Raw genomic sequence first — 19687 nt, 5'->3', positions numbered from 1 at the left:
AATTATTAAATCCTTGAACAGGACTTGGCAGCCAAAGGTGACGGCCATCACGGAGTCACAAAATCTTGCAACAATGACGATGGCGGCTCTATTTGGAAAGCTAAGAGAGCACGAGCTTGAACTGGGTAGACTAAATGAAGAAGAAGATCTTGGAAGAAAGAAAAATATTGCCTTTAAATGTGAAGTTATCAAAGGCAAAAAGCAAAAAGAAGAAGAAGACTCTAATGATGATGAGAATCTGAGTCTGATGATTAAGAAGTTTACAAAATTCATGTAGGCCAAAGGTAAAAATCAATTCAAGAGCAATAAGAAGGAAAATCAAGGATCATCCTCGAACTTCAAGTGCTATGGATGTGGAGAAACTAGACATGTCCAAATTCAAAGAAGAGTGAAGAAAAGAAGGGCATAAATTTTTTTAAGAAAAAGGCATACATAGCATGGGATGATAATGTCTCAAGCACATCAAATTCTAGTAATTCTAATAATGAAGAAGCAAATCTCTGTTTGATGGCTAATCATGATGACTCTGACAATGAGGTAAGTTCTACTTGCAATGAAAATGATTATGATGACCTTTATGATGCATTTCAACAATTACTTGTTAAATCTAGTAAATTAGATATTGCTCACAGAAAATTAAAATCTGATTTTAAGGATTTGCAAAGTAAGTTTGAAAAATCTCTCTTGAAGAAGAAATTTTGAAAAATAAAATTTCAACCTTAGAAAACAAAGAAAAAGAAATTGTTGAATGTACTTCCTGTAAAAGTTACATAGTGTAAAATAAGCTTTTTATACCGGTTAAAAAAGGCTTTTTATACCGGTTCTAGCATCGGTATAGATGCAGGTGGTATAGAAAGTTTGATCTTTCTACATCGGTTCCATGACAGGTATAAAAATTATTTTTTATACCATTTCTAAAACCGGTATAGAAAGTCCTCTTGAAAATGGAAGGTTATGTAAGAAAAAATGACTTACTATACCGATTATAGTTTTAACCGGTATAAAAAGTTACACATTTTACACCAAGTATGACCTCAACCGGTATAAAAAGTGATTTATTATTTTTTTTTGAAACATTCGTTTATGCTTCTTACCTCATAGCAAACCTGTATATAATTACCCAAAACATCCAGAAAACAAATCTCATTCAATCTAATATTTACATGAAATAGAATCTAATGTTTATATGAAATATAATACTACTCCACAGTGAATTACTATATAAGTCATGAAATACCTAACATCATCTTATATACTGTATATAATTATTCAAAACATCCAGAAAACAAATCTCATTCAATCTAATATTTACGTGAAATAGAATCTAATATTTATATGAAATATAATACTACTCCAAAACGAATTACTATATAAGTCATAAAACACCTAACATCATTTTATATAAACACTCAAAAGAAACGAAGCCCACTGCTCACGAACTTCCTTCAAGACTCCTTGATCCATTGGAGATGTGTCATTGAAAATCTACACAATGAATAGTTGAGTCAACAATCTTTTAGTGATAAATACTTAAGATGTGATTTATAAATTGTACATATTACCATATCCCATGAGTCAACAATGTTTGCGGATATGATTCTATGCATGTGCCTCATGGTATAATATCCACACTCATAGCTTCCCGGTTGACATGAGCACTACAAGTTAAATTCATATAATATCATAAATTTGATAATTGTATTTCAACAGTTTGAAGATTAACTACTCATATTATCCATTATTATCCGGAACATTCATATTTGCAAATTCAAGAAATTCTTCTACTCCATTCTCATATTCATTTGTTGTGCGTAAAAAATTTATCCAACTCCGATCCATTGTTGTGTGTATAAATTATAACCACTGCTTTTGGTTAGAGCTCAGAAACAGCCAAACACGTAGTCCAATCTGTGAACTCAACACTAGCACCATTTAATATAACATAACAACTCATTTGACTTTCGAACAGTTCACACAAAGGAATTCTAAGCAACAAAAATTCTATGAGCACAAGCTATATAACTCACTAATGAAGATAGAACAAAAGAATCTCTCAAACAGTTCAACAACAGTTTTTATTGATAGTAGACATCATAATTCCACAACTAAAATTTAGTTAAGATGCAAGAATTTGGAGATACTAATTTATGCAACTGAAATTAATTTTATAGTAGATAAAAATTAACCTCAATCTTAAAAATATAGATGCTAAAGAGGGTTATATGGAGATAAGGAAGGACAAAATTGGCACACTGGATATTTTTTTATTCTTATGACTCAGGGTCTTAAAGACTCTCAATCTTATCTTTTTTGTGTCATCTGCATATTTCAATGGAAAAATCTTCCTATGACCCAAGTCATAATATTATGATCTAATATATGAGCTCAGCAATGATAATGTATTTAGTGAGTCAATTTTTTACTACAAAAATTAAAGAGAGTAAGTAAATTCTCACCCAACAAGCTTTACTGAACATTATTTTATATGATATTCTTCTATTGTAAGAGATTAAAAGAATAAGTTATTAACCTGAAAAAACAGTCAATAAATAATTTATATAAAAAATTAGAACGATTTAATATCCTCTTAGATCTTTGAACTAAAAATATGATTATTCTATTAATTTTAGGAAGATATTATGATTCAATAAAATTTACTTATAGGAGAAGTTGAAATATAAATATTAAAAATAAAAATTATAACAATGAAAAAAATATTTAATAAAATTTAATCCCAACAATAATCACGTATTTTCATCAAATGTAATTTATTTTAAGTTACTATATTAACCCATTTCTTCTTTCATATTAAATATAATATAGAAGTTACTATAGCTCTTAGTAGTATTTCACGACTATACACTCTTAATTTAAAATTACTCATAACAATGGTTTCCTTGTTAGAAAATCAACCGTAACTACTTCCATAGTAAATTAATTAAAAAATAAGCATTGTAAAATCAGATACCATAATGTGATCGTGACCTATGATTTGATCCCTAACAAAGAAATTCAAAACTATAAAAACATAAAATTAACAACCATATCTAGGTTCAAGAGTTCGGCTCAAATCTTAAAAACATAAAAAGGAAGCAAACACTAATTAAATCAATAAAAAAAAGAAAATCAATCCAATTCTCATTTAAAACTCCGGTTAAAGAAGCTAACAATACTTTATTGTTTTCACACTTCACTGAAAAATCTCAGAAATTTCACTTGTTAGTTTTAATACCACCCAACAACAACCCAGAAAACTCAAAAACCACATGCACACATATTGGTATACGATGCTAGAATGAAGTAAGGACCGACAAACTGGATGGATTTTCAACACAGAATAGCAAGTGATGTGACTTACAAACTGGATTCCAGTGTCATTGAGAATTCCAATTCCAGCAGAAGCAAAGTTGGCACCGACAAGCAATCTTTCCCCGTTGAGCTCGGGATCTAAATATGGCAATGTGGATTCGCGGCGCCAATAGCTTCACCTACACATAAATAAAATATCAGAACAATAACTAGTACATTATATTATACATGTACACACACAAACACAGTACTAGTACTAGTAAGATTGAAGCAATAATTAAGAAAAAGAAGTTTAAAAACGAAACTGATGAAGTCAGGAATGTTCCGGCCATTAGAGAAACGGCCAGTGGCTCTTCCAGTTGGGTAATCAATGCCATAAGGAGGAGAATCAACACGATTCTCTAATTAATTATGTGGGGCGTTCAAATTAATTAATGCTTGTGAAAGGAAAAAGGGACATACAAATATCATTCCTTACAAAAAAAATGCTTCTACAAGAGCTCCCAGATCCTTGTTCAGATATGCTTTTAAAGCTAACAACAACCCTGCCATATTAAAAAGTTAATGAAGTAAAGCTTCAGAATTTCTCATAACAAGCTTCCTATGATTATAATGCAATCATAAAAAATGTGGAATCTGTTTGCATGTTAAATTTAACAAGATTGGAAATATCAATTAAAAAATGCACCAACCAACAGAGGAAGAATGCAACCCATTCAAAAAGAAAGTCAAGATATCAGATGCAAACATTTCACTTCTAACTGAAGCAAATTTTAAAACCACGAAGGTATGCACCATCCATCCATATATAGAGATATAGGTTTTTTCACAATTAGTTGACTAATTTTAATAATAACAATGAAAGCACTATAGAATGCTTTTCATCTAGCCTATATTGTCTTCAGAAATTTTTAATCCTAAACTGCTTCTAAAATGAGAAATATGACCTAATTAGAAAATGATAGCCAAAGGTCTTGTGCATCCATTTAAATAACGCAGAATTTGCTTCAGCACAGGCAACCAACTGGTGTCTAGGGAGAACATGAGAGTATGAATAAAAAGAGATAACAAGACCACCTAAGTCCAGCACACCAACAACATCAAAGTGGCAAAGAGAGATTTTGTTAAATGTTTGAGAAAATCTGACAGGGACTTGGGTATTATGGGGTGCCTCAGTCCTTGACGAAATAATTAAGTGACTTGGATTTGGTTCTCACCCTTGACGGCTAGATTTTAAGGGAGGGTTCTCCTAGTGTTTGGGTGGTTATCGGTTTGGTTGCCAGTGTCTTAGAAAGGACTGCCTTGGAAGGTTTGACCAAAAAGACCGAGTGAAGTGCTGCAGAGTGTGGGACCTAAATTTGGCAATCCATATATGACACTTCTTATTGTGCCTAACTTTGGCGCCACCATGTTTCTAAAGTGAATTTCTGATCTGTGGAAGGTTACAGTCGTGAATGGTCAAAATCTCAAATGAAAACTTTAGCTCGTATAATTTCCATCAATTTTCAAATTTAACTTTATAAAATTGATCTCACACTTACAAATAATTTCCGGTAGTTCTTTCCCCCATTTTCATCATAAACGAAATCAATTTGGTCCCTGCTAAATATATTAACATTAAAAAAAAGGAGCATCTAGATGTGTTCCCAATGAATATTAAGAAGACAATCAGTAGAGTTGAGTATCTGTAGGAGCTTTGACTAGAATATGACAAAGCATCTGTAGAGGATGACTTATAGGAAAAAAACACATAAAGAAGCATCTACTTTTTATATAGAGCACTGATATACTCCACAAAAGGTAATCCCATTTGAATTAAGTAGGACCACTACGGCAACAAAGCTATCCCTTTTAGTATTTAATGCAGTTGCATATGTAGGACACAAATTTGAGACTATCGGTTAAGTTAGAACATCCCCGTGCTAGTTGATTTACATCCTTGGTGGTAAAAGAAAATTATTGTATAAAGAAAAACTCAATTAACTAACTAACAATGGTGTTAAAATAATGTAGTTGTTTTGAAAATACTTAAGTTTAAGTCGAGGCACTGATTTGAGAATAAAAATACTTTGGTCATGAAATTGAAAGGAAACTACAAGGCCCAAAATTTGGATTTAACCTTTGAATTTTATTTAACAAAGGATAACATCTTCCTCTGTGTTGGATAAACACAGGTACTGATGTGAGGTGAGACTGAATATTTACCTACATTTCTTTATATAAAATTGAAATAATTTACCTTTCCTCAAATTCCCCAAAATTCCTCCACTCACCTCAAAACCCACTTTTCCTTTCATCACCCATTTCTTTGCCACTGCATGCATGATATAACATAACATGGCTAATTAGTGAAATAACTGATAAAACTGATGCAGATAGGATTCCCTGGTCATAAAAGAATCAAATTGCTTCAATTAAGGATTATTATGAAATGTCAACAATTCAAGTGAGATGCTTATTTCTGACAATTAAAGTCTCTAAATCAGCCAATCCAAGATTGGGTTGGGTCAAAACCACATATAGCTAGCCATATTCAATGTCGATATAATAAATTTGTAAACAGAGGATATGCACATTTGCAAGATCCAAAGATAATTAACATAACTCCTGATGTTGTCTGTACATTACAGAATAAGTAGCAAAATAGCTGACCATTAACACGTGAGCATGTCAGCAAGGCCAAAATGGGCACATCATAATTCAAATCTAAATATAACTAACATAGCAAGGGTAACTTAAGTACAAATATAGTTAGTATTGTTTCTAACAGTGCAGGGGAGAGAAAAAGGCATATACAGGTATCCAACCAATGGCTCAGATAACATTAGCATTAATATAAAATTGAATAGAGAAAATAAACAATATTCACAATATCATTACTAACTTAAGTTGAGCCACAAGACATACCAAATTAGAACAGACAAAAACTATCTGCTTCTCCAGTAGAGCTCCTGCAAAGAATGCTAACACCTGCAGAATAGACATAAAACCATTCAAACCAACATGTAGCTGTAAAAGTCCTGGACAAACATTATACAAATTCTACACACAAATCAATACATTTCAACTTTGGGGCTCAATGGATCAGCAATATTTTAATGCCATCTAGGCTTACTTGTTTAATTAGTTGTTCCTGCAAAAGAACAACTACCAATTTCACTCATTCAACAAAACAACAGTAATGTGTGGTTAGGGTTCAAATGCTGACCTTTAGATGGAGAAAGTGTACAAGAGATGGACAATGAGGGCGACACAGACTAGGAGTGACTTCGTAGGCGACTTCGCACAGTGATGCTAGCAGACGAAGAGCGCAGAAACAACACGCGACGGTGACGAGGCAACTTCGCATGGTGACTGCAGCGACTTCGCACGGTGCGACGACTTCGTAGACTCTTCGCACAGTGACGGTGAAGGTTGGGAAGTGGGAGCGACAAAATGAACTATGTTCGAAACGAGGAATGTGTTAAGGAAAATGAATGAACGAAATAAATGGGATACGAGAAACATTCTTTGCCGGTTAAAGTTCAACGAGTATAATATCTTTTTAAAAATTAAAAATAATATATATACACGAAATTTATACCAATTTTAGCTATAACTGGTATAAAAAGTTTTTTTCGATATTGCAAAAATGCCACCGCATTAATTTTTATACCGGTTGAAAGTATAATTGGCATAAAAGATCTCACATGATTTACAAAATTGTCATCCGTCTCTTGTTTTATACCTGGTGGATTTGAACAGGTATAATAATGTAGGTATAAAAAGCTTATTTTGCACTAGTGCATGTTTGATATATGTATTTTGGAAAAAACATCTTGAAGATGCATTAGCAAATAAAAATTCTGAAAAACTTGCTCTTAAGAAAACTCCAAATAAGAACAAGCATGCTCATAATTATAATAAGAAAAATAAAACTAAAATAACTCGTAGAGTTTGGGTAGAAAAAGGAACTTCTTGTTCTATGAATGCATGTGCATGTACTGCTACTTGTTTTTTAATTGCATGAAAAAGGGTCATACTTCAAATAAGTCCAACATTAAACATTTTGGTGTTCCAAATGAGAAGTATCACTGGGTGCCTGTTGATAGGTAGATATTCTTTTTCTAACCCCAAGGACCCAAACAAGTTTTTGGGGACCTAAATAAATTGTTTCCTTATTTTGCAAATGACTTCTAAATCTAGGAAACCAATGTGGTATCTTGATAGTGGTTGTTCAAGGCACATGACTGGAGATAAAAGGAAGTTTAAGAACTTTAAAAGAAAGGAACAAAGATTTGTTACATATGAGGATAACAACAAGGGAAAAATACTTGGAACGGGTGATGTTGGTGGAGGAAATACTTCGGAGATCAAGGATGTGCTATTTGTGGGAGGACTAAAGCACAACTTTCTCAGCATAAGTCAAATGTGTGATAAAGGTCTCAAAGTCATCTTTGAGATTGACTACTATACTATTCATCAAAAGGACTCTAAGGAAGTAGCCTTGAAAGTTATGAGACACAATAGCATCTACTTGATTGATCTTGATAATGCATCATCTAGTGATATAACTTGTTTGGTTGTTAAAGAAGAAAATCCATGGTTGTGGCATAAACGAGCTGCTCATATTCATATGCAACATTTAAACAAACTAATCTCTAAAGAATTAGTAATTGGATTGCCAAAAATAAAGTTTGAAAAAGATAAACTATGTGCTGCATGTGAAAAAGGAAAACAAGTAAAATCATCATTTCATTCAAAAAATGTGATTTCTACATCAAAGCCATTAGAACTTTTGCATATGGAATTGTTTGGTCCTTCTAGGATAAAAAGCTTTGGGGGTAATTACTATGCTCTTGTTATTGTTGATGACTACTCAAGATATACTTGAACTTTCTTTCTCACACTGAAAAGTGAGGCTTTTAAAGCTCTTAAGAAATTTGCAAAAGTGATTCAAAAATGAAAAAGATTTGAAAATTAAAGTTTTGAGAAGTGATCATGGTGGGGAATTTCAAAATGAATTGTTTGAAAAATTTTGTGAAGAAAACGGGATTATGCATAATTTTTCTGCACCTAGAATTCCTCAACAAAATGGAGTTGTAGAAAGAAAAAATAGATCCTTAGAAGAACTAGCTCGCACAATGTTGAACGAATATGAAGTGCCTAAATATTTTTGGGCCGATGCTGTGAGCACGGCTTGTTATGTACTTAATAGAATGCTTATTAGACCTATCTTGAAAATTACCCCCTATGAATTGTTTAAAGGAAGAAAGCCTAATGTAGCACATTTAAAAATATTTGGATGCAAATGTTTTGTCTTAGACAATGGAAAAGAAAATTTGGGTAAATTTGATTCTAAAGCAGATGAAGCTATTTTCTTAGGATATTTATTAACCAGTAAAGCCTACAAATTTTTTAATAGAAGAACCTTAAATGTAGAAGAATCCATGCATGTTGTTTTTGTTGAAATTGTGGACCTTGAGGAGAATCCTCTTGAGTCAAATAAAACAAATGCAGGTGATGAAGAATATCTTAAAGAAGCTCTTGATGAGATGTACCTAAATGAGAATCCACTGGCTGAACCTGAAGATCTTGCCAAAAGATGGAAATCACCTAGAGGATTATCTCTGGAAAATGTCATTGGAGATATATCAAAGGGAGTAGTAACTAGAAATATGTCAAATTTTTGTATGACTGTTGCTTTTGTTTCACAGATAGAACCCAAAAATGTAGAAGAAGCTCTTCAAGATGATCAATGGTGCATTGCAATGCAAGAAGAGCTGAATCAATTTGAAAGGAATGAAGTCTTGGAACTCATTCTTAGGGATGATTCACACCAAGTCATAGGAACAAAATGGGTGTTCGAAAACAAGCTGGATGAAGATGGAAACATCACTAGAAATAAAGCCAGACTTGTAGCAAAGGGATACAGACAAGAAGGTATATATTATGATGAGACACATGCTCTAGTTGCAAGGTTAGAAGTTATACATTTACTTCTTGCTTATGCGTCTTTAATGAAATTTAAATTGTATCAGATGGATGTTAAAAGTGCCTTTTTAAATGGATTTATTAAAGAAGATGTGTATGTTGAACAAGCACCTGGTTTTTAAGATTATAAGTTTCCTAATCACATTTATAAATTGAAGAAAGCATTGTATGGATTAAAATAAGCACCTAGATCTTGGTATGAGCGATTAAGCACATTTTTGTTAGAAAATGATTTTGAAAGAGGAAAAATTTATTTAACTCTATTAAAAGAGTAGGTGAACATATTTTGCTAGTTTAAATTTATGTAGATGATATAATATTTGGATCTACTGATAATTCTCTATGTAAGGGTTTTGCAAGTATAATGTAGGGAGAGTTTGAAATGTCAATGATGGGTGAATTGACATTCTTTTTGGGTCTGCAAATTAAGCAAATGGAAAGTGGAACTTTCATTTCTCAATCTAAGTACTGTAAAGAAGTACTTAAGAAATTTGGAATGGATACTGCTAAGGAAGCAAGTACTTCTATGGGGACCTCTTTTTATTTAGACAAAGATGAATCAAGTATAGAGGTAAATTAGACTATGTTTAGAGGCATGATATGTTATTTGTTATATCTTACTACAAGTAGGCCTGATATTATGCAATATGTATGTGTGTGTGCTCATTTTCAAGCAAATCCAAAAGAATCACATCTTACTGTTGTAAAAAGAATTTTAAAATACTTAAAAGGAACTGCTTATTTTGGACTTTGGTATCCTTCAAGAGCCTCCTCTAGTTTAATAGGTTATTCTGATGCTGATTATAGTGGCTGTAAAATTGATAGAAAGAGTACTAGTGGTACGTGTCATCTTTTATGATGTTGATTAGTCTCTTGGCACTCCAAGAAACAAGCTTGTGTAGCTTTATCAACCATTGAGGCCGAATACATTGTTGCAGCCAATTGTTGTGCCCAAATCCTATAAATGAAACAACAATTAGAAGATTACAGTATCTATCTAAATCATATACCTTTAAAGTGTGACAATATGAGTGCCATAAACTTAACCAAGAATCCCATATGCATTCTAGGACAAAACACATAGAAATTAGACACCACTTCTTAAGGGATCACATCAGTAAAAGAAATTGTGTGATAGAATATGTAGACACCAAGCATCAATTGGTTGATATTTTTACAAAACCTTTAGCCAAAGACAAATTCTATGAGCTTAGGAGAGATTTAGGAATACTATAAATCTCTTAAAAGAGCAAAAACTTAAATTCTCTAAATTTTCGTAAAATAACGCTCAATAATCAATTATCACTCAGGATAATCAATTATCTCTTCCCTAAATAAGTTCCAAACTCCTGGAATAATCGATTATCAAGTGGGATAATCGATTATCATGACCCTGTTGAAATTACTAAAATTCGTTCTGGAATAATCGATTATTACTTACAATAATCGATTATCTACTCATAAAAATATTTTCTGGAATTCATATCATGAAACAATAATCGATTATCACTCAGGATAATCGATTATTATGCAACGTTGGGTGAAAAATTTTCTAAAACTAGTCGTTGTAATGGTTAGATTTGCCATGATTCTCTCATTATAACCGTTGGCAACCTTCTCCCTATAAATTGTCGCCCCCAATTTTAACTATTCACGCAAAAAAGTAAACTCATCATCATTTGCCCCCTTTTGAAACCCTTAAAAACCCATTCAGTGTTATCTCTCACTCTCAAAATTCAGTGCCATGGTAGAATCATCTCGTAGAAAGATTCCTACCCGAAGACGTACTGTCCCACGTTCAACCCAACCTTCTACACTCACTGCCTCTATTAAAGGTTGGATTTTTGACGAAGAACGAAGAGATGAATTCATCCAAATCTAGAAAAATAAGGTCATCATCTCTCCCAAATACATCAATACTCGAAAATTCATAGCCATAGGTTTTGAATTTCCCTCTCTCTTCAATTTCCAAGGTATCCGACCGTTTTGTTGAAATGCAAGGAAAATACTATCCTGATCTTGTTCGAGTCTTTTACTACAATCTCAAAATCATAGATGAAGTTGCTTATTCAAGGGTAAAAGGTGTGGACATTATCATTGATAATGATATTTGGGAAAATGTGGCCAAATTTCCCATCAATGATGCTGCTGAATCCATCCTCAATGGGATTGATGGCTTCAATCGAATTCTAGCTTACCAATCCTTCTTACTTAACCCTGCACAATATGTGGGAAGACCATTATTGGCAGGAGGACTCAAAATGGATAAAAGACTCATCCATTATTTAATTGTTTGGATTCTATGTCCCACAGGAACCAATCATGCTCAATGCTCAGAAGCAGACCTTCTCATTATGTATATGGGATTTTAAATCGTGTGCCCATAAAGTGGTCAAGCTTAATCCTTGACACTATGCTCAAAGCCAAGAGGTATCCACAATATCCTCTACCATATTCTCTATTAATTTCTAGGATTTGCGAATACAAGGGAGTTGACACAACCAGGGAGCTTTGTCAAAGCACCATCTGTGCAAATGATATTGTTGAAAGCTTTCTCAAATAGTTAAAACTTGTTCCTATTGGTGATACATATGTTCATAGAGATGACATGCCCAATTATGAAGCTAAAGATGAAGAACTTTCTCCTGCTGATCCTATACCCCTTGTTGCACCAAATGTTGGATCTTCTGGTGGTGCTGGATCATCCTTCTCCATAGAAGACAACATAGTGAACATGAACAAAAAGCTAGAAGAATTATTTCTTCTCTCGAACTCACGCCATGAAGAGGTTGTTGGCTTAATTAGGGGGACTGATACTAGAATTTCCCATCTAGAACATAGGTTTGATGAGGAATTCACTCATGATGATGATATGAGTGCAGAATTTTAGGGGGAGGATTTCTTTCTAACTTATGATTTGCCACCGTTTGTACCCTCTTTTAATTTATGAACAATGAATGATTGAGTATTTCATTTTTCTTATGTGATTTAAAGGTTATCTAATTTAGGCGAAGCTTTATTTTAAAAGAAGACATTATTTTATCTTAACCATTCTCTTTGTAAGTCTCTCAATTGCAGGAAGCAACAGGTACTTTAAACATATTTTGATCATCATCAAAAAGGGGGAGATTGTTGGAAAAAAGAAGGAAGCCTAGTGATTTTGAATGATGATCAAGAAATGAATGATGATCAAGCAAGAATAAAGACAAAATATTTAAATGTTTAATGTTATCTTGTAAAATAAAATAAGTGCGTTGTATAATAGTTTTACTTAAACTTAGAATCAGCAACATAACCCTCGTCTCTCTAAGGTTTCTTGTTTTTGGAAAAACTACATAGATAATCGATTATCACTGCGATAATCGATTATCTATGCAAAATTTTTTCGAAATCCTACTGGAATAATCGATTATCTCCTGAAATAATCGATTATCATGTTCAAAATTTGTTTTCTGAAAACCTACTGAGATAATCGATTATCCTTAGTGATAATCGATTATCCTTGGCAGTTGGAACATGACGTTTCAGTTTTTAACCTAATTTTCGAAAACCCTATTTAAGGAACTGCAATTCAACTTTGAAAATACCTTTTTGAGAAGCTAGAGTGCTTGTGTTGTGATTGCAAAGAGAGTTCTCTGAGTGTTCTTAAAAGAGCTTTGAAAAACATAGTGTGAGTAGAGCGATAACTTTTCCTAAGAGGTTTCTAGGAGATTGAGTGTTGTTGTTGTTGCTAGGAAAGCTAGGTCAAGTTCTCTGTGTGATTCAGAGAAAGGTTGTTCATCTCTTATGGCTTCAAGAGAGGTGTTTTCTTTTCCTTTATCTTGTTATCTGATTGTAATCTGATATTTGTTAGTGATTGAGATAATCTCTTTATTTTAAGAGATTAACAACTAAACGTAGGATCTTTTAATCTGAACCAGTATAAATATCTGTGTCATTTCCTCTTCTCTATCTCTTTACTTTATCTACTATTGTTTTTAAAGGAATTGATATTTAAATTAATCGGTAAAATTTCAGAAAAATTTTAAAGTATTAATTTTAATACTAAAAACCAATTCACCCCTCTCTTGGTTTTTGTCCAAACGCCAAACATTTCCCAATTGTGATATGATCTAACCTGTCTTGTTTATAATCGCAAACAATCCCCAATTTCCCAATTATGAAATTGCTCATAAATAAACAATAAAACCATAAACAAAACACTAAGATGAAGAACATTAACAAAATATCAAATGTAAAGAGTAGAACTTATAATCCAAAGTCTTACATCAATCCTCCAACAAAAGGAAATTAGTTTTGCATAATGAAAAGAAAAATTTAAAACGGTAGGCGAAGCAATAGATGAAAATAAAGAGGTAAAAGAAATTTTTTTTTCTGTGAATGCCTTCCTTTTATCTTTTGTCACGTTCTCTCCTTTGTTGAGGTGATTTTCTCTCTCCTTTAACCGTTTCCCCTATCTCTTCTCTTTATATTTTCTTTTCCTTTTAAATCTTTGTCAATCCACGTAATCTTTAAATTTCTCGCTGGAAAATCCACAAGTTGTGGAAAAATCCACAGGCCACCTGTGAAACATGTTGTTTTGCGTATGATCTTCTGAAGCAAACTCCACAAGTCGTGGAAAAACCCACCAAGCACCTGTGGAACACACTGTTTTGTTTCCTCCAATTCGCTGCAAAACCCACAGGTCATGGAAAAATCCACCAGGCACCTATGGAATAAGCTGTTTTGAAACTCGCATCTTTGAAGGCACTTGTGGAACATGCTATTTTGTGTCTAACTTACTCCCTTCATACCTGTTTACACAAACAATGCACCAATCCAAATGTATAATCTGAAACTAGATAATGCATGATGAAATTAGTCAAATAATGCACAAATGAATAAAAATGCCCTAAATTAATGCATGAATATACCTATATATTATCTGTTCATCAAATTCTCCTAAGCTTAGACTTTTGCTTGTCCTCAAGCAAAGAAAATGTAATGAAACAACATAACAAATGCAAACAGAATGATGAGTTAGTACTAATCTTAAATCTAAATTCATCCAAAAATATTTTAGATACACACATTCCATATATGTTAGGTCCCTAAGTGCAATTTAATCAATGAGTAAAGACACAAGACACTAAGGAGGAGAATCTTTGATGTGTTTTTAAATTTCTCTGCAAAAAGGATATCTTCTTAGGTTTCTAGCCTAAAAAACACTCACCTGCTAACTAAGCATGGATCCTCCACTCAAATGGTTTGCACTTACCACACCCAGTCTTAAAGGAGTGTCTCTTTTCCTAGTAACTAATAGTCTCAAAGGGATATGCATTGCACTTATTATTATTAATAATTATACTCTTCTTTTTTTCTTTTCTTTTTTTTTTCATTTTTTATGTTGTGAAATTGACAAACATTTCTCCAGTAACTAAATGCAGTGAGTGTCACCTTAGAAACCTAAACAGACCATCTTTAAGTCTATCACTCAAATATTATCTTCCTTACATGTCAAGTGTCAAGACCTCCTCTTGTTTAGTGTATGAGTTCCCCAACAATTATCTAATGTGCTTCCCAAAATATAATTGAATAAACTTAGACTTGAGTTAGATTGATATGTATGCTATGCAAATGAAATAACAAAATGAAATGCAACAACTAACATGCATGTGACCCTCCCAAGCTTAGATGTTTAAGTTGTCCCCAACATAAATAAAATAATTAAGAATAAAAGGGATAAAACTCACAGAATTACTGGTGGTGGAACTGGTGCATTGTTGCCGACGTTGAAAGTAGCTTTGCTTGTGAAGTGACGAGGTTGTTGCTGCTTTAAAATTGGCAAAGACTGCAACCCATGGCAAAGTATTAATAACTAGCAACTTCTCATCTAGAAACACCGCTAAAATAGGTTAAACATCCTGGTCATCCTCATTAAACTACAGTCTTGAGAGGTAATCAATTATCAAATGTTGTTTCCCTTGCTTATCTCGGATTTCCATGTCAAACTCTTGCATTAAGAGAATCAAATGGATTAATCGTGGCTTGACATCCTTGGATGTCTCTTCACCTCCACCTTCACTCTTATTTAGGTCTATTCTTCTTGTAGTACTGAACAATGGCTTGAGAACTTTTAGTTGATATGCACAATGTACCACTTCTTCATCACTCACTTCTTCACTCAACTCCTTTGGTTGCATTCTAGATAACAAAGTCCTCTCTAGTGGATTTTTCCTCACATGATTATCCATTTTCTCTAACACAGGAGACTCAATTATTTCAGCCTGAAAACAATCCTTCTTGTCCACCTTATGCTTTATTGCTTCATTTATGGAGAATGTGACTTTTTCATTAGCTACTCTTAACATCAATTCACCTTGTTGTACATCTATCAATGCTCTTCTTGTGGCTAAAAATGGTCTTCCCAATATAATTGGGACTTTAGCATTTTCTTCTACGTCAAGGACCACAAAATCCACTGGAAAGATAAATTTATCAACTTTTACTAAGACGTCCTCCACTACTCCATAAGGATAAGCCACTGAACGATCTGCTAATTGGAGAGTTATCATGGTGGGCTTCAATTCTACAATACCCAACCTTTTAAAAATGGATAAAGGCATCAAATTGATGCTTGCTCCAAGATCACCCAATGCCTTGCTCACCATTATATTTCCAATCTCACATGAAATCAAAAAGCTTCCTGGATCCTTCAACTTGGGAGGTAACTTTTGTTTAATTATTGCACTGCACTCCGCTGTGAGCATTATGGTTTCATCTTCTTGAAGCTTCATTTTCCTACACAACAAATCCTTCATAAATCTAACATAGCTTGGCATTTTCTCCAATGCCTCCGCAAATGGGATATTAATGTGGAGCTTCATAAAAACATAAAAAAATATTGCAAATTGTTTCTCTTGATCTTTCTTCTTCAACCTTTAAGGGAATGGAATAGTAGGAACATATTCTCTCATTTTGCCTTTTTCACTCTCTTCATTCTTTTCTCCCTCACTCTTCTCCTCACAATTCTTTTGCTCCTTTTTTTCACTCTCTTTTACAATCTCATCTCGTCGTGCATTTTTCTCACAACTCACATCACTCTTTTTCTCATTTTCTACCAACCTTCCACTCCTAAATTGAATTTCCTTACATTGCTCATTTGGGTTTGGAATGGTGTCACTAGGGAATGTTCCAAGAGGCCTCTCCGAAATTTGTCGTGAAAGTTGACCAATTTGATTCTCCAACTTCCCGATTGAAGCTTCCTGGTTCTTGAGATTAGTCCTTGTCTCATTCATGAAATTAGAAGTCTGCTCCACAAATGCTGAGGTTTGCACCGTTAGCTTCTCCTCAACACTCTCCAAGTTAGACAACTTACTTCCTTAGTTGCTAGATTGTGCTTGATACTTATAAGAAGGCGTTGGTTGATTAGATTGATTCGGACCACTCCAAGGTCTGTTTGGTGGGCTCCTCCAATTGGAAAAATTATTAGCAAACAAATTTTGTTGTTGGCCCATTGCATTCACCTGCACCTCTTGTTGATTTACTTGACACTCACCATTTTGATGTATTCCTCCACAAAAATCACATAGTAGAGACGTTGTATTAACTACTTTTGCTTGCATATTACCCAAATTCTTCGTCAACTTAGTAATTTGTTGTGTTAACAACTTGTTTTGGGCAAGGATAACATCCAAGGTATTAACCTTCAACACTCTCGCTTTTCTATTTTGCCGGTCAAACTGCATATTCATTGTATTAGTTGCCATTAACTCAAGAGTCTCCAAAGCTTCCTCAGGTGTTTTCAAGTTAAATGATCCTCCACTTGCTGCATCCAGAATTGCTTTAAAAGATGGTGTAAGACCATTATAAAATATTTGGACTTGCAACCAATCTGGTAAAGCATGATGTGGACATTTCCTCAGGAGCTCCTTGTACTTCTCCCAAGCCTTGTACAAAGATTCAGTTTCTTGTTGCACAAAAGTAGTGATTTCATTTCTCATTCTCGCTGACTTGGATGGAGGAAAGTATTTGGTTACAAATTTTGTAGCCATATCTTCCCATGTAGAAATATTGCCTTAAGGTTGTGTTTGAAGCCAACTTTTAGCTTTATCCCGTAATGAGAAAGGAAAAACCCTCAAGCGGATTGCATCATCTGAAACTCCATTAATTTTCAAAGTGTCACAAATGGCCAGAAAATTCTCCATATGAGAATTAGGATCCTCTGAAATTACACCTCCAAATTGATTCTGCTTATTAACTTGTAATAGTGCAGGCTTGATTTGAAAATTGTTGGCTTGAACAACTCCCTTGGTAATTATTTGCATTTGGCATCGAATAATCAAGTAAAGTCCTTCTCACAGGTTGTCCTTCTGTATTTGGAAACACTACTATGCACCGTCCGCAATCGATGACAATGTGGTTACTTGACAACTAGTTCATCCCCAGAATCACATTCAAACCCTCCATTGGCAAACATATGAGATTCACCTTGAACTTGCGGCCTGCTACTTCCGTAGGGCATCACACACACACTGAGTTGGTGGATACTTGCCTAGATGCTGGCGTCGCGACTATCAACTCACATCCCAACTCTCGAATCACAAGTCTAAGCCTCCTCACACATTCATTGGACATAAATGAATAGGTAGCTCTTGAATCATACAATACAAAAAACTCGTGATTTAATAACAAGCAAGTAGTCTGCACCAAGTTACCTGACTAAGTCACCTCGGTGGTAGTCAATGCAAACACACGCCCTGGTGCTCTAGGTCATTCTCCCACTGGCTTCTTTGTTGGAACGCCAACAACGGGTTTCTTGTTGGGACACTGTCGTGCAAAGTGTCCAGTCTGCTTATATACACAGCACTTGTCAGCGCTCACGCCTCTTTTAGAATTATCAGAGGGTTTTAGGTAGTCTTTTCTGAGATGCTCTCCCCCGCAGTTATAGCACTATAGTTTCCTAGCTGAAAATTATGATCTGCTATATGGCTTCTTTTGCTGCCTGGAATCTATGGTGGCCTTCTACGGTCTTGCCACTCTGTTCAGCCCCATCTCCAGCTGCTCAACGGTTTTGGCTTGCTCAACCAAAACTGGAAACTCCCTAATCCGAAGTGGTACCAAGAATCTGCGTAGCTCATGTTTAAGTTTGCCCTCGAACTTTCTGCACCTCCACTCTTCTGTAACAACAGGTGAGTAAAATCTAGCCAGATGCTCGAACTTGTCTGTGTATGCCTGCACAATCAGGATCCCCCGCTAGAACGTGAGGAATTTAGCTACCCTCTCATGCTTAGCGCTGTCAGGAAAATACTGCCCCAAGAATATCATCCTGAAGGAAGTCCAAGTCACTGCTTCCTCTCGAGTTTGCATCAACTGCTGCATCCCTACCCACTAGTATTCTGAATCAGCCACAAACAAGAATGTGACGAATGAGAGCTTCTGTGCACTCTCTAAGCCAAGCATCTGCCTCATTAGGAGTGGATTTGCCCGAGAATTCAAAGGGCTTGTGTCTCATGAAGTCCTCCATAGTCAATGGGCAAGTGGGTGCGACCACAGCTCTGGGTTGCACTGCAATAGGCTGTATCGCATCCACCATCCGATGAATTGCATGTGCGATCTCATCAGTTCCAACATTATTCCTTCTCCTTCAGTTAGCCATAGCCTAAGCACGCCACATTTTCAACTGTTCACACCAAACAACTCCAGCTAAAACTTACACAACAAAACTTAGCAATCAAATTTAACACATTAGTCTTACAAGCGAAACACGATAAGCTCACTCCCCATAGACCCTTAAAATCATTTTGGAAAACCTTTGCTCTGATACCAAATGTAACATCCCGTCCAGCTATTATGGATTTTAATAATAAAATAAAAAATAATAATAATTACGCATCATTTATTATATCATTTCCCAAAAACGTGACGAAATTTAAAACTTTATTACATTGTAAAGTATCTCAAAACTTTAATTTATAAACTCAATTATAAAACAAATTCATGTCCATAAAGCAAGATTACAAGTCTATAAAATTCATAATAAAACAACTCTATAGAAAAAATCTCCCAAGCTAGCCCATGCTCTGGCTCTACACTTCACCAGATCCACCTGCAATATCATCTGCTCCCGTGTACCGCGTATACAATCATCACCAAACACAAGCAGATAGGGTGAGCTTATAGTTAAACACACATATATATAAAACATAAAAAATATCATTACAAGCATACCAGAGGAATTTCATCCTTTGCTTTCAAGTCACATGGTCAGCACCATGTTACCCGTGTTCTACGTCTTCTGATGAGTACTTCAAGATGTCTTGTTGTCACACCTACCAGCCACAACTGGTAGAGCACGTGCGGGAAACCATGCTACGAACCACACTTCGTAACGCCAGGTGGAGTTCCCAATACGAATAACATTCGT

General features: G+C 34.5%; 1 long non-coding RNA gene, 1 other non-coding gene and 1 pseudogene across 3 annotated transcripts; 1 reads left to right on the top strand and 2 right to left on the bottom strand.

Moving 5' to 3' along the window:
* Positions 1 to 1279: 1279 nt before the first annotated feature.
* Positions 1280 to 6763, bottom strand: LOC114195590 (uncharacterized). Of its 2 annotated transcripts, none has more exons than XR_003606515.2 (6): positions 6518 to 6763; positions 6217 to 6279; positions 3772 to 3854; positions 3359 to 3488; positions 1563 to 1658; positions 1280 to 1485 (listed from the first exon to the last, which is right to left on the bottom strand). It is a non-coding gene; the product is annotated as an uncharacterized LOC114195590 (long non-coding RNA). The 2 variants fall into 2 exon arrangements; XR_003606516.2 differs by having other exon boundaries at positions 3788 to 3854.
* An 8440-nt stretch (positions 6764 to 15203) lies between these two features.
* LOC146884295 (uncharacterized) lies at positions 15204 to 18856 on the bottom strand (annotated as a pseudogene).
* On the top strand, positions 17161 to 17267 carry LOC114195706 (small nucleolar RNA R71). The gene has a single exon (XR_003606539.1). It is a non-coding gene; the product is annotated as a small nucleolar RNA R71 (small nucleolar RNA).
* Positions 18857 to 19687: the final 831 nt, after the last annotated feature.

Source organism: Vigna unguiculata, chromosome 8, assembly GCF_037176805.1.
Source record: "Vigna unguiculata cultivar grain cowpea cultivar isolate G323 ecotype 2 chromosome 8, ASM3717680v1, whole genome shotgun sequence".
Classification (NCBI taxonomy): Eukaryota; Viridiplantae; Streptophyta; class Magnoliopsida; order Fabales; family Fabaceae; genus Vigna; species Vigna unguiculata.
This window is presented reverse-complemented; position numbering and strand designations above follow the sequence as displayed.